Genomic DNA, 13187 nt, shown 5'->3' with positions numbered 1-13187 from the left:
TCTCTGCTAGTTAAAACTACATAAAAACATCGGTAGAAAGGACTGAGACTGTAAGTTCTCCAAATTTTCTGCAGAGCTCAATACGTGATCCATAACAGAAGAGCCAAGACCCGACACAAATACCATAGAGTTGGATCATACAAACCAACTTTTATCCAAATTCCCACGAGTCGAGCCGTGTGGTAGGCAAATTAACGTACTTGGTTAATGGAATCTGTTCTACAAATAATAGACCACAGCTTGCAAGCGCAAAGGCACAGCGTGAATATCTTAAATGAGAACCTCATGTACACTGACGGGAAATAATCTCATCACCAAGGAATAATTAATTTAGAGTAATGAAATTCCGGATATACATTTGTCTCGGTAACATGCTTAAGTGATTAACGGGGTAAGATCACAGGTTAATGTTTGCGCCTGATAAGGCATTCCACATGTGAAATGCGGGTACATTAACAAGTGGAGTAACAACAATGGTTCAAATGGCTCTGAGCACTATGGGACTTAACTGCTGAGGTCATCAGTACCCTAGAACTTAGAACTACTTAAACCTAACTAACTTAAGGACATCACACACACATCCATGCCCGAGGCAGGATTCGAACCGGCGACCGTAGCGGTCGCGCGGTTACAGACTGTAGCGCCTAGAACCGCTCGGCCACACCGGACGGCAGTGGAGTAACAGACAGAATGTAGAATACAAGCATGAAAACGTGCATGCGTTGTGTTGTAAAGGTGCCGGATATTAGTTCTTGGGATGTAGTTTCATGCCTGATGCTCTTGGTAGGTCAATACCGGGACGGTTAATGCTGTTTGTCGATGATGCTACGGGTGTCGTTCGACGAGGTACGATTAGTGCTCTTTAGGATACAGATCTGGTGATAGAGCAGGCCTAGGAAACATGTCGACGTTCTGAAGTGCATGTTGCGTTGCAATAGAGGTATGTGGGCGAGCGTTATCCTTCTGGAAAACGCCTTTAGGCTTGCTGCTCATGAATGGAAGCACAATTGGTTGAATCACCAGACCGAGGTACAAATTTGCAGTCATAATGCTTGGGATAACCACAAGAGTGCTCCTGCTATCATACGGAATCGCACCGCAGACCAAAGCTTCAGGTGTAGGATCAGTGTGCCCAGCACGCGGACAGGCTGGCTGCAGGCCTTTGTCGGGATTAAAGACTCTTACGCCTTCTGTTGGTGTTGTGTTGAGACTGTAGATTGTGCTGCCCTCTGCAGCTGATGTATAACTTCTGGACTGCAAATGGACGTTGTGGAAATAAATGTGTGTGAGCAGAGGCTTTACTGTGTCGATTTCTTTATTTTACTAGTGTGTAGTGGGATCGAACCAGGGACCTTTAGATCGATGGCGGATGCTGTTGGTACACAATTTTCTTGTGGAACGGTATATCCACAAATATTGCGTGTGTTGAAAGCTCTCTACTTGACGCAGTTTCTTGGTCGCTCCCAGGTGGATGATGAGAGTTTGAACACCGCCTTTATCTCCTCCATACAAGCCGCATAAAACTCATGACTCATCACTCAAGGAGAGAGCGATACTGCATTGACGCCAGCCCACTTTCTAAATGTTGGTAAATTAGTAACAACTCCATGTGGGACAGAGTCAGATACTAGAAGAGACCTTGCCATGGAGTTTCGACATTTGGCGTACCTGGAAGACCGAATACCTCCTGCTGCTAAGACAATACCATGAGGTGAAAGGATACACTTCGCAAAGGAAACCGAGAACTAGAGAGATTGTTCTGCTCCAAAAAGACGGCAAACCACGGCGCTTTTGGAAGAGGGCTGTGGTGGAAGAAGTGCGGCACCGCAGAGACTATAATATACAGTGCATTGCCCTCCGCCAGTCAGATGGTATGAAGATCTGTCGACCGATCCAGCTGGTCATCCCCCAGGAGATGGACCAGGGTGGGATGAAGTCTGCGTATTAAGACTCTTACGCCATCTGTTGGTGTTGTGTTGAGACTGCGTATTGTGCTGCCGTCTGCAGCTGATATACAACTTCTTGAGTGTAAATGGACGTTCTGAAAATATGTGTGTGTGAGCAGAAGTCTTACTGCGTCGATTCCTTGATTTCGCTGGTGAGTAGCAACAGCCCTCAACTTGCCTCATTCTAGCCAACACGCGACCCATCACTGGCACCGAGGCAGAACCAGCTTTTAACCGGAAACACATCAGCTCTCCACTCTGTCTGCCCTCCAGTGAGCTCTCACTTGACACCACTGAACTCGCAAATGGCGGCGATTTGGGGTCAGTGCATTGAACGCTACAGGGCATCTGCTGCGGAGATGACCTTGAAATAACCAATTTCTAACAGTTCGTTGTGTTACTGTGGTGCCAACTGCTGCAGAAGTTGCTGCTGAAGATGCGTCAGAGCCATACGTCGCACGCTATCGTCTCCCCTCTCAGTAATGCCACGTGGTCGCCCGAATCCCGGTCTTCTTGCGACCGTACATTCTCGTGACCACCACTGCCAGCAACCATGTACAGTCGCTACATTTCTGCGAAGTGTTTCTGCAATATCGCAGAAGGGACATCCAGCTTCTCGTACCCCTATTACACGAACTCGTTCAAACTCAGTGAGCTGTTTGTCATGGCGTCCTTGTCGCCTTCAACGCATTCTTGACTGACATCAGCTCACCCCTATTACACGAACTCGTTCAAACTCAGTGAGCTGTTTGTCATGGCGTCCTTGTCGCCTTAAACGCATTCTTGACTAACATCAGCTCACCCCTATTACACGAACTCGTTCAAACTCAGTGAGCTGTTAGCCATGGCGTCCTTGTCGCCTTAAACGCATTCTTGACTAACATCAGCTCACCACGCATATCAGAGGTAGCTAACGCTCACGTCCGTTACAGTATATGTGTATAGCAAACCTGATTTTCATCGCCATAGTGGAGCTACTAGCGCCACTCTTACGCGACTGACACGTTATTTGAATAGACATTTTTTCCAGATGTAGAAACAAACTTATCAACTTTCATTTATATCGTATAACTAAATGGCGTTGCGATATTTTCTTTCCGTTACTGTTTTCAAAATATGGTTCTACGACGACGTGTTGAAAAGCAATGCCCCAGAATATTTTATGTGAAAGAACTTAAGGCTTTTTGTGTAAAACCAACAACACTATTCATCTTTGTTATTCATGTCAACATATATATTTCCCTACGTAGGCACCCTGGTGTCGAACACGTATTTCCCAACGAGAGACCAGTTTTTTTATACCGTCACTGTATATTCTTTGGCTTTGTCGATGGAACCACAACTTCACTTCTCCTTGCTCTGTTCCAGCACCATCAAAGTGAAGTCCTCCAAGGTGGTCATTAAGTCTAGGAAACAGATGAAAGTGAAATGCGGAATATTCGAGATAGTGAGGAACATGATCGATGACAGTGACCCAAGGCGTCGAACTGTTGCAGATGCCGCAGCGTTCGTGTGTGGTCTGGCATTGTCATATTGAAGAAGAGGGAGCTCCGTGTGTGGACGAAGTCTTCAAATTCGAAACTCGATTACTGCACGCTTTTCTCACGCACGAACATAGTAACTTTACATACCGCCATGTTAGACGCTATAATTTGGAGCCTCTGGGATAAAAATGTAAAATCTTAATAACACTGGTTTTATTTGAAAAAGGTCTAAGTGTTTTCAGGTAAACAAATTCGGAGGCATTATTTTTCAGCACGTTCTCGTAGTATATCTAGCGTGTATCGGTTCCCTAACACCGTATAAACTGTCTGACTTACTCACGGAAATGAGCTTATTATGCAGGATTGAATAAGTTCACCTGTCCTAGTGCTTTATATAACGAAATTTTCTATTATCCAAGAAGGCATGTTAACGTTAACTACAGAGTCGTCCTGATTTCCGACATCTTGATCTGTGAAAACTTTAAGTCCACGTTTGTTCCCCGGCAGGGAATAAGAATAAATTCACATAACACCTTCAAAATAAAAAAATGCCTAACACAACTTTAGACACTTGTGTCTACAGATACTTCAACTTCTGCGAATGTAGCAGAGTTCAACAATACGGGCGATGTTATGGATTATATCTTATATCTCGCGAAGGTTTCTGAGTGGAATTACGTAGGTAACATCTAATAGTTCGATCTCTGTCGTCTGTCTCAAGCTGCAGTTCCATCAAGTCCCAAAGCCCACATTTTGCTGCCACCGACACAGTGTGATGTGCTCCAAGCTCGGAAACCATTAGGCCCACAGGCGCCTCCTCTGCTGTACTGACTCGCTTCAACCAATCAATACAAAGCGTAGAACAAGGAGATTTATTTGAATGTAGATAATCATTAAATAACGCCTAATCCAATGTTTTTTCTTAATTACACACTAGAAATTTTGATATGTGACAGAAAGTTCTGCACCTTACAGTACTAGATCAACAGCGAAAATTGTATATCTATTAACCTACTAAAATTACATCAAACAAAAGAAACCGTATTGAATGTCATTCCATTGACTATAATGGCGTGTCATTTTGAATCAGGTTTTTGTACATCTTTCATTGACGCCACCAAACATTACAATCAACTTTGAATTAAAGTCTGATTTATTAACATTCCCTTTTTCATTAAAAGTTAATTTTACCACGAAATATATCTCATGTATATAGTATTTATTCTTAGAAATATGGGTAATGTGTATCTTTATATCGTATTGTCTTAGTATTTGTTCATGTTTCAATAATGGCGTTCTTTATGGATTTGTATACCGCTTGCTTTTAATTCGTGTAGTGGAGTCTGAAATGCGGTTATAGTATCTTTGATTAGTATACTGATGTATTTAATTTACGTGCCATAACTTTGCCACTTTTCATCCGAAAGACTGTTGTGAAGTGTGAAAGCCGCCTGTGCCACGTGTCTTAAACTGTTTTAATATCCTGAAAATATTCCCTTTTTGTATGAAATTTTATCCACAACAGTAAGAAACGAGACATGCCTGTTTTTAGTGCATTATGAGGTAGTGAATCAACTTTAACAACTCAGTAGTGCTAAGTGGCCTTGAACATCAACTAAGTCAATAAAATTAGAAACACTTACCCCCAAGCTATGCATAGTACAATACTAACACCGCTTCCTCTTTCTGAGCTCAACATCTCACTCATTATGGAGGGATGCTGACTCAGTTTTTCAGGATGGGAAATTGAAAGTTGCGGTACAGAAAAAGGCTCAGAGATCACCAGTGTGTGTGTGTGTGTGTGTGTGTGTGTTTGTGTGTGTAGTGAGTGAAGTATTGTGGTATTATGAAACAGTGTGTGTATAGTGTGTGCAGTGACTGATAGTGAGATATGAGTGAACAGTGTAGCATTACATTATTTAATAAGTAATAAGTAAGAAAAGTATTGTATACCAGGAGTAAATCTAATGATTGTCTCTTACTAAAATTCTGTAAATATATGTGTATACGAATTAGCTCATTTTAAATTGATCTAAACTTGTAAATACCTTGACATGTCCTATTTGTAAAAAGATATCTACGGGTGAATAAAGCTACTACTACTACTGCTACTACTACTACTACCATACTGTGGAGTGACAGGCAGCACATGAGGAACTTGTGTGTCCGTATCGTACCACTGTTGTGTCAGAGTTTCCCCTATTATTAGCACATATTATATGAAATCCTACCCGGTATCTCCTCGCGCCGTCGTACCGGGAGTGGATCCGCTGTCCTTCTACCACTCACTGGAAGAATGACAGTTCTTCTCAGGTCGATACCGATGGTGTTCATCAGAAGTAGTGCAGAACCGCCAATCATCACTGAACGAAATGCGAGGCCAGCCATAATCAACACATCCTTCACGGTCAGAGCACGACTCGAGACGGAGCCGTTCGTATTGCAAAGCTATCGGCATGTGATGGTAATTCCCTAGTGTAGCTTGTGCTAGCCACCAAACAGGCTTGTGGGATGACATAGAATGTTTCAAGGAATACATTACTGTTTCTCGGATGGCAGATGAAACGTAGAAAGTTTATGATATTCTCGATGCACAATATGGTGATCGTCTCTTGTGGTAGTCAGATGTGGCGCATCGAAACCTTTACAAGTATGCCTAACTTCATGCTCCCATCCACCCCAACACTGGGCCACTGTCACATCCGAAAGCCTTAAAAATATGGATATAGCTCAATTAAACCCATTTGGGCTACTTTCAAACTCCGTCACGTGCCAGCAACGCTGCCTGACACGAGTATGCGGCATCTACATGTCATTCACAGTGAAGAATAAGTGCTGACCGTTACTTACCCTTCCAGGTTCGATGATAACACTAAACGCGAAGTCGCTAATGCGTTATGATGGCAGTTCTGTCACAGAGAATTACAACGCCAATAATTTACAAACCCACCGTGGATGTGGATGTACACGAAGTCACATTAATATCTAACAAAGTCCTCTGGGTGCCCCACTTTTTTTTGTCAGGCATTGTATGTGCCGTTTCACAAACAGAAAATTACCTAAAAACGCACGACGAATGTTACACTTACACTAAGTATCTTAACACATGGAAATTACACTAAAATAACTTAGATCTTTTTTCTGATTACATAACAAAAAATATTTAAGAAGTCTGGGGACAAAAAGTCACTCAATACAAAGGCAAAATCACTAAATACCACACAACGTTCACACCATATTCTGATTATCTAGTATAACCAAACTTTCTCATAATGATGCCTGCTGCTTCCACAGCAAACAAATTATGAAACCTATATAAAATTATCTTGCAATTGAGTTTCAAATCTCTTACCTGTAGGTCCATATCAATTTAATAATTGTTGCATAACGTTGGTGACTGATGGCAAGAGCGCTTCCAAAACAGAAGTGTGATATCAGTGCTCGTCAAAATCTAAGTTTTATTGTATTTTTTGCTGTATTTTTATACTTTTCATCTGTTTCACATGTTGATTACAATTTCAATATGTTTAGTGGTCATTGTATTGAATGGTTAAATCAACACTAAATTATCAACAGTCGTTATCTACGTCTCATTTTAGCTTAAATCCTCAATTCGCGCTCGTAGCGAACTCAACAGTTTACTGGAGTTCACATTTTTTTATGGCAAAAGTAACGTATTACATCTAATGCATCTCAGGGATATTCTTTTAGTTCCACAATTTTTGGTTTATTTTCATTTGCTGTAGTTTTTTTATTTGACCATGAGAGGAAACCATGTATTCTGCCTAGAGAAGTAAGGAACTGAATGAGTTGTAGGACCTGCAGGAAATCATTTCATTAGGGAGGAGACTGGGAGTAGTGAGGAGAACTCTGTAGAGGTCACTGAAAAATATGCGGCATGAACAGGTAACCTGAGGAACTGAAAAGGAATATTTATACCCTTCATGCACATTTTGATCAATCTAAATCCGCCGGGCGGATTCGCGCCGGGGACGAGGCGCTCCTTCCGCCCGGAAAGCCGTGCATTAGACCGCACGGCCAACCGCGCGGGCCAATGAGTGGGTTTCTTAGTGACAAATTTCCATGTCGACAGCTCTTCTGCGGAGGCCGTCGCCAACTAAGAACAACTTTTATAGAGTGGGTCTACATAGGCACAACTGTCATCCAGTTTTCAATATGCCAGACCCTGTGGCCAATATTAACGCCATAAAAAAGAATTTATCTCCCATTCTTACTATGATTTATGTGAATAAATATTGACTGTAACCATAATAAACGCTGAATGATAATAATTAATACAGCAAAAGTTTCTCTGGTTTTCAGTCACTTGAAGTGGTTAAAGTAACTCGAGTTTTCAGCCAAGCACTCCTTGGCCATTTTCAAGTGGGATTATCGTTACAGCGAGCTGCGACGGATATTTCGTCAAACTTTATTCGGTATCCATTTTCTAAAGCGCACTCAGGTAAAGCAGGTTTCTAGGTAAGGCGATAAAACCTCTCATGTGCCTTTCGGTGTTGTTCCAAGGCTTGCACTATATGTCCGGCATAAGAGTGACCACACTCTCAACGTACCTTGTACACGCGAGGTGTTCTGAAACGTGCTGCGTGCGACGCTAGGTAGCCGCGCGGTTTTAGGCGCTTTGCCACGGTTCGCGCAGCTCCTCCCGTCGGAGGTTCAAGTCCTCCCTCGGGTATGGGAGTATGTGTGTGTTGTCCTTTACACCGATGACCTCAGCAGTTTAGTCTTGTAGGAACTTACCACCACCACCACCACCTGCTGCGTATTTAACAGGTCCCAGTAATGGATGGAATTTTATAGGAGGCCAAACATCAATTAAATTTTGTGTTGTTTCAGCAGGCGGCTTATCTTGCGCGACACGGGGTCGCAAAAAAAAAAAAAAAAAAAAAAAAAAAAAAAAAAAAAAAAAAAATATATAGACAAATTAAAATATTTTTATGCTCCTCGTCGGTGGTCTTATTGTGAGTCCAGATTCAAATCACTTAATTTATTTGACGGACGTTATAGCCGTTGTTCCTACACACTTCGCGTACGTGCGTCAGCTCATAGGCCAGCTTAATATACCCTTTCAAAGGAACCATCTCAGCCTTTTTTTTGAAGCGATTTAGGATAATCACGGAAAACCTAAATCGGAAAGGCCAGACATGGGTTTGAACCGTCGTCTTCCCGAATGCGACTCCAGTGTGCTAACCACTGCGCCACCTAGCTCGGTTTAAGGGAAGTATCTGATATGACTGTCAGCCGTTCTGTAAGGGTAATGGTCGAAAGAGATCTCAGAAAATTAACCGAGCCCTAGCAATGGAAAAGGCGAGTTCTACATGATCGGTAAAATAATAGTAATGTGGCAGAGTGGCCTCCCACCCACATATTAAAGAATTCTTGATAAAACCCATGAACCGGCTTTTTGTTGGAGAAATATAGGGCAAGCAGTTACTATGACATTAATTTGATTGAAGGCCTTCCACTCATCATGAGGTCCATGCTATAACACAAAGGAACGCTGATCTGTCTCACAAAAGCTATCTTTTATATAATATTGGTTCCACATGCATGTGACGAAAATGTATAGGAAGTGACGGTGAAGGCAGTACAAAACTTTAAGATCAGAAATCTCTACTCAAAGGTCAACAACCGCTGTGTCCGGCTCTTGAACTACTTAACAGACAGAGGTATTGTTATAGGTCCAGAATCAACAAGAAATCGTTGAATTTACGGGGAAGAATTGCACAGAAATGAAAAATACGAATGCTTGCTAAGTAACTGACCAACTGACGCTCTAAATGCATCGGAACTAAACGAATCTGGAATTCAACGAGATTACGCACGCTCACCATTCCAAGTTCTGCAACATCTTGATTCCACCCAATTGCAGCAACTGCCACGTTACCTTGTCTCTTGAGAAAAGGGGACGAGATTTGGCGTTCTAGCTGGCAGTCCTAACTTATAGTGTCGACTCCTGATCAGTCACAATTCGGTCCGAGTTTCGTCTGAGAGACGTCTTTGCAGAACCAAATGTGTGTGTGGAAACTTCAGAGTTGGTACTGCAACTTGTAAAAATCAGAGTAGCGTCTACTTTGGCTTCTACATAGCGTTCAAACTCCTGGCCCAAGCTTCAGAGAACAGCAATCATGGAGGGAAAAGAAAGGCGACATGCCTATATCATTGAGACTTGAACTGAATGTGAACATTAAAACAAAAAAAAAGAAGAAAACCGTTACTCTCATCCTAGTAATTAGTACAGAAAACAGTCTATCAGCGATGCAATATGAATAAGAATGAATGCACGTCTTTCCACATTCTTTCAGAAGTATTGAGAAGTATTCGAAAGTATTCAGAGGGTAAAAAAAGTGCAGCCTCATCTCGCAGAAGTCATTCTTGCTTGATCCAGTACAGAAAACAGTCTATCAGCAATGCAATATGAATAAGAATGAATGCACGTCTTTCCACATTCTTTCAGAAGTACTGAGAAGTATTCGAAAGTATTCAGAGGGTAAAAAAAGTGCAGCCTCATCTCGCAGAAGTCATCCTTGCTTGATCCTTGCAGATGTAAACATCTGTTTTGAGCTTCTGGAGCAGCTGGGAATATTTGCACGTTCAATTGGTGATATATATGGAAACATGTTTTTCTTTCCTCATTTAATGTTACAGAAACAGCAATTTTCCAGATCGAGCTGCAAAAATAATCTGCGGTCCTCCTCATCGAGCATCGAGAAGCTGCGGGGGAAAATAATTTGCAAGAGGCGGTGTCTGCAGAGAATTTCCAGAAGAAGGCCATCATTTCGGTGGGCTGGAACTTTCACTGGTAAACCTGATAATAAAATTTTATGACAGCTTAACTGGCATCAAAACTTATTAAATTAGATGATTCCATACGATATGATGCAGAGTCTCCATTTAGAGGATGAAAGTGTACTTTGGTCTGAATGCCTCAGTTATTTCTTGGACCTCTGTTTTCCCATTTTCGAGTGTCGAGTTTGTCATATTAATCTACCTGTGAAGATTGATTGTTCCCTAATGTACAACTTTCTCTTGTGGAAGACTGTTCAGGAAGGACCCATGTATGCCAGTACAAAGAATGAGTCTCTATCGCTGTCTGCTGCTGCCATCAGTGAACGGTACTCGACCAGTGTCACAGTGTGACCTTGAAGAAAACTGGAAATTTAACAGCCAGTTAATGTTAATTAATATAAACGTCTCTATGCCAGAGTATTATTAAACTGCTTAAGGTAATGGTAAATAAACACGCAGTAGCCAAATGATAATTCCTGTTTTAGGTGGTTAATACAAGCAGGACTATATCTCGTAAATATGCATACAGAGTACGTGCCTAAATGTTGGCCACATTTAAAGAAATTAAACTTTGCCAACATACCGGTCCCTACAGAGTTTGGATCTGTTCATATTTTCGAGAAACAGAATGGTGTCTATAAACGTATGCCGCATGCAGATAATGAACGAAAGAATGTAGAAGATAAGAGGAAAGTCAAAGACTTCCTAGTTGCAATACTGCTTGTTCCAAAATACCGTCCAAGACAGGTGAATATGCTAATGTTGCAGGTGGTGACAGATGGATGTCATTCACGCTACATAAAAATATGTCGATGGTTTGACAGAGTAGTATTACTCGTCATCACCAATAAACTGTAGGGTGTAATCAATGCCTTCGTTATTTTGATTCCAAAAAAAGATTAGATGACACTCAGTTGACTGTGCCCAATTTCAACCACTCACCAGTGTACTGCCTAGTGAAAACAACCAGTTTTTTAAATTTACAAAATGTTGTAGTAAACTGTAACTGCCTCTCGTGATTTACGTTGATAGAGAGTCGATATTGGGACCAGTTGCTTGTAGCAGTCGTAGTGCAGACTCTGATTCGTATTCCAGTCAGGTATAGTGTCATAAGCCATTCTATGTCACCTACCATACACACATAACCATCAATACTCCCAGTTTCAATTGCTTACGGGCAGCGATTGATGGAATGATTTACTCAACAACTTTCAGCAACCGCTGAGATTGTGAATGGCTTTTTATTGCAGGTTAAACAGATAGTATTAATCGCCGACGACGAATCAGCGCTTTTCTCAGAAAACATCTGTCACATCTGTGAGAAAACCGTCGAAACAAAAGATGTGAGAAACCTGTTTCATTGTCATGTCACAAGCGAGTACACATGCGCAATGCATCCCACCTGCATTATAGGCATCACTGTACTGTGCCGGTCATATCTGAAATCTGAGCAATTACGAAAGGCATTTATTGGTCACGAACCTACGTGTACAAATGACAACACATGGCGCTTAAGACATTACATGAAATCCGGGGTTTGGTTCTGGGATAAAATATGGGTAAATACAAATCTTTCACAGTGAATGTTCCGGTAATGCATTAGGAGAAGAGAACCAACGAAAATTTCCAATTTATTGACTCACAAAATTTTCTGAGATGTTTCCCTGAGGAGTGTGCATATTACCTGAAACCTGAAAAACTCAAACTAATGATACCAAATTTTCTCGATAGTCGAAAGTTCATTTTAGTTAACCAAATGGGAATCTACCAAAATGGGTACCTCAGCAATTAATCGAATTTTCAGCATGACTGCCTCCCCTTAGAAGAAACGTTTAAGAGCTTCCTAAAAAGCTAAACAATAACAAAGGCTGTGTATCAAAGAGCAAGCAGTGTATGTAAAAAATTCAGCTTCAAAGGACTCTTAAAATACTCCGATTTGTATCTCCAAAGTGGTGTAATTCTTCTTGCCCATGTCTTCGAAATCTTTCGCGGTTTTTCCATTAAGACATTAGAACTGGATGCTGCACATTATATTACCGCATCTGGTTTGGCGTGGGAATTTTGCTGAAAATTACCAAAGAGGAGTTGCAGCTAACAATCGATACCGAACCACTCCATTATGAAACCAGGAACCAGGGACGGAATAGTTCATTGATCTTGTAAACATGCAGTTATCAATAACAGGCTGACGTATAAATACTACGAAAACATCGACGAATCTTACATCATAAACCTTCATAAAAATAGGTCACATAGATGGGGGATGTTAAAGCATCTTCCGGTATCAAATGGCTTCCTTCGGAGAGCATGAAACATTTTTGTGTGGAAAGGGTACCAGAGGACCCGAAAACAAGGTACATACTGCAAACTGATCTTGAACACCTGGAAAGTATTCATGATTTACTTTCAGATTTACCCTTTTGTGAGGAAAAACTAGTACCACCATAAGACAAGATAAAACCCAAGACATTGTTTCAGGCCTTGAATGATGAGAAAAATTATTTAATTCATTATACAATTCTGAAGAAAGTGCTAGAAAAGTAAATTCGTTTTGGAGAAGATCATCGAATATTATCGTTTAGGCAAGCTCCCTGGATAAAGCTGTACATGGAAATTAATACGCAAAACCACGTGAGTGCATGGAATGAATTTGAAAAGAATTTTTTTAAACTCATGACGAATGTCGTATTCCGCAAAACCACGAAACGTATGCGAAAGACGCTGCACGTTAGATTTGCAACAGCATGGGAGGGCAGTTTTGTGGTGGCTGCATAAGTTGCAATACCTAACTTTGAAAGTAGCGTGGTTTTTAAAGAGTCTTGTTGCCATTGAACTCTGCATATTAAATGGCGTCTTCCACAAACCAATCGGATTTTAAATGGCTACCACAGATATATCGGAAAATGTCCTTTTCAATTCCCATCGTGGATGGGAGCAAATTTCCGCCCAA

Source organism: Schistocerca piceifrons, chromosome X, assembly GCF_021461385.2.
Source record: "Schistocerca piceifrons isolate TAMUIC-IGC-003096 chromosome X, iqSchPice1.1, whole genome shotgun sequence".
NCBI lineage: Eukaryota > Metazoa > Arthropoda > Insecta > Orthoptera > Acrididae > Schistocerca > Schistocerca piceifrons.
The sequence above is the reverse complement of the archived record's forward strand: the minus strand, read 5'-3'. Positions refer to the sequence as shown.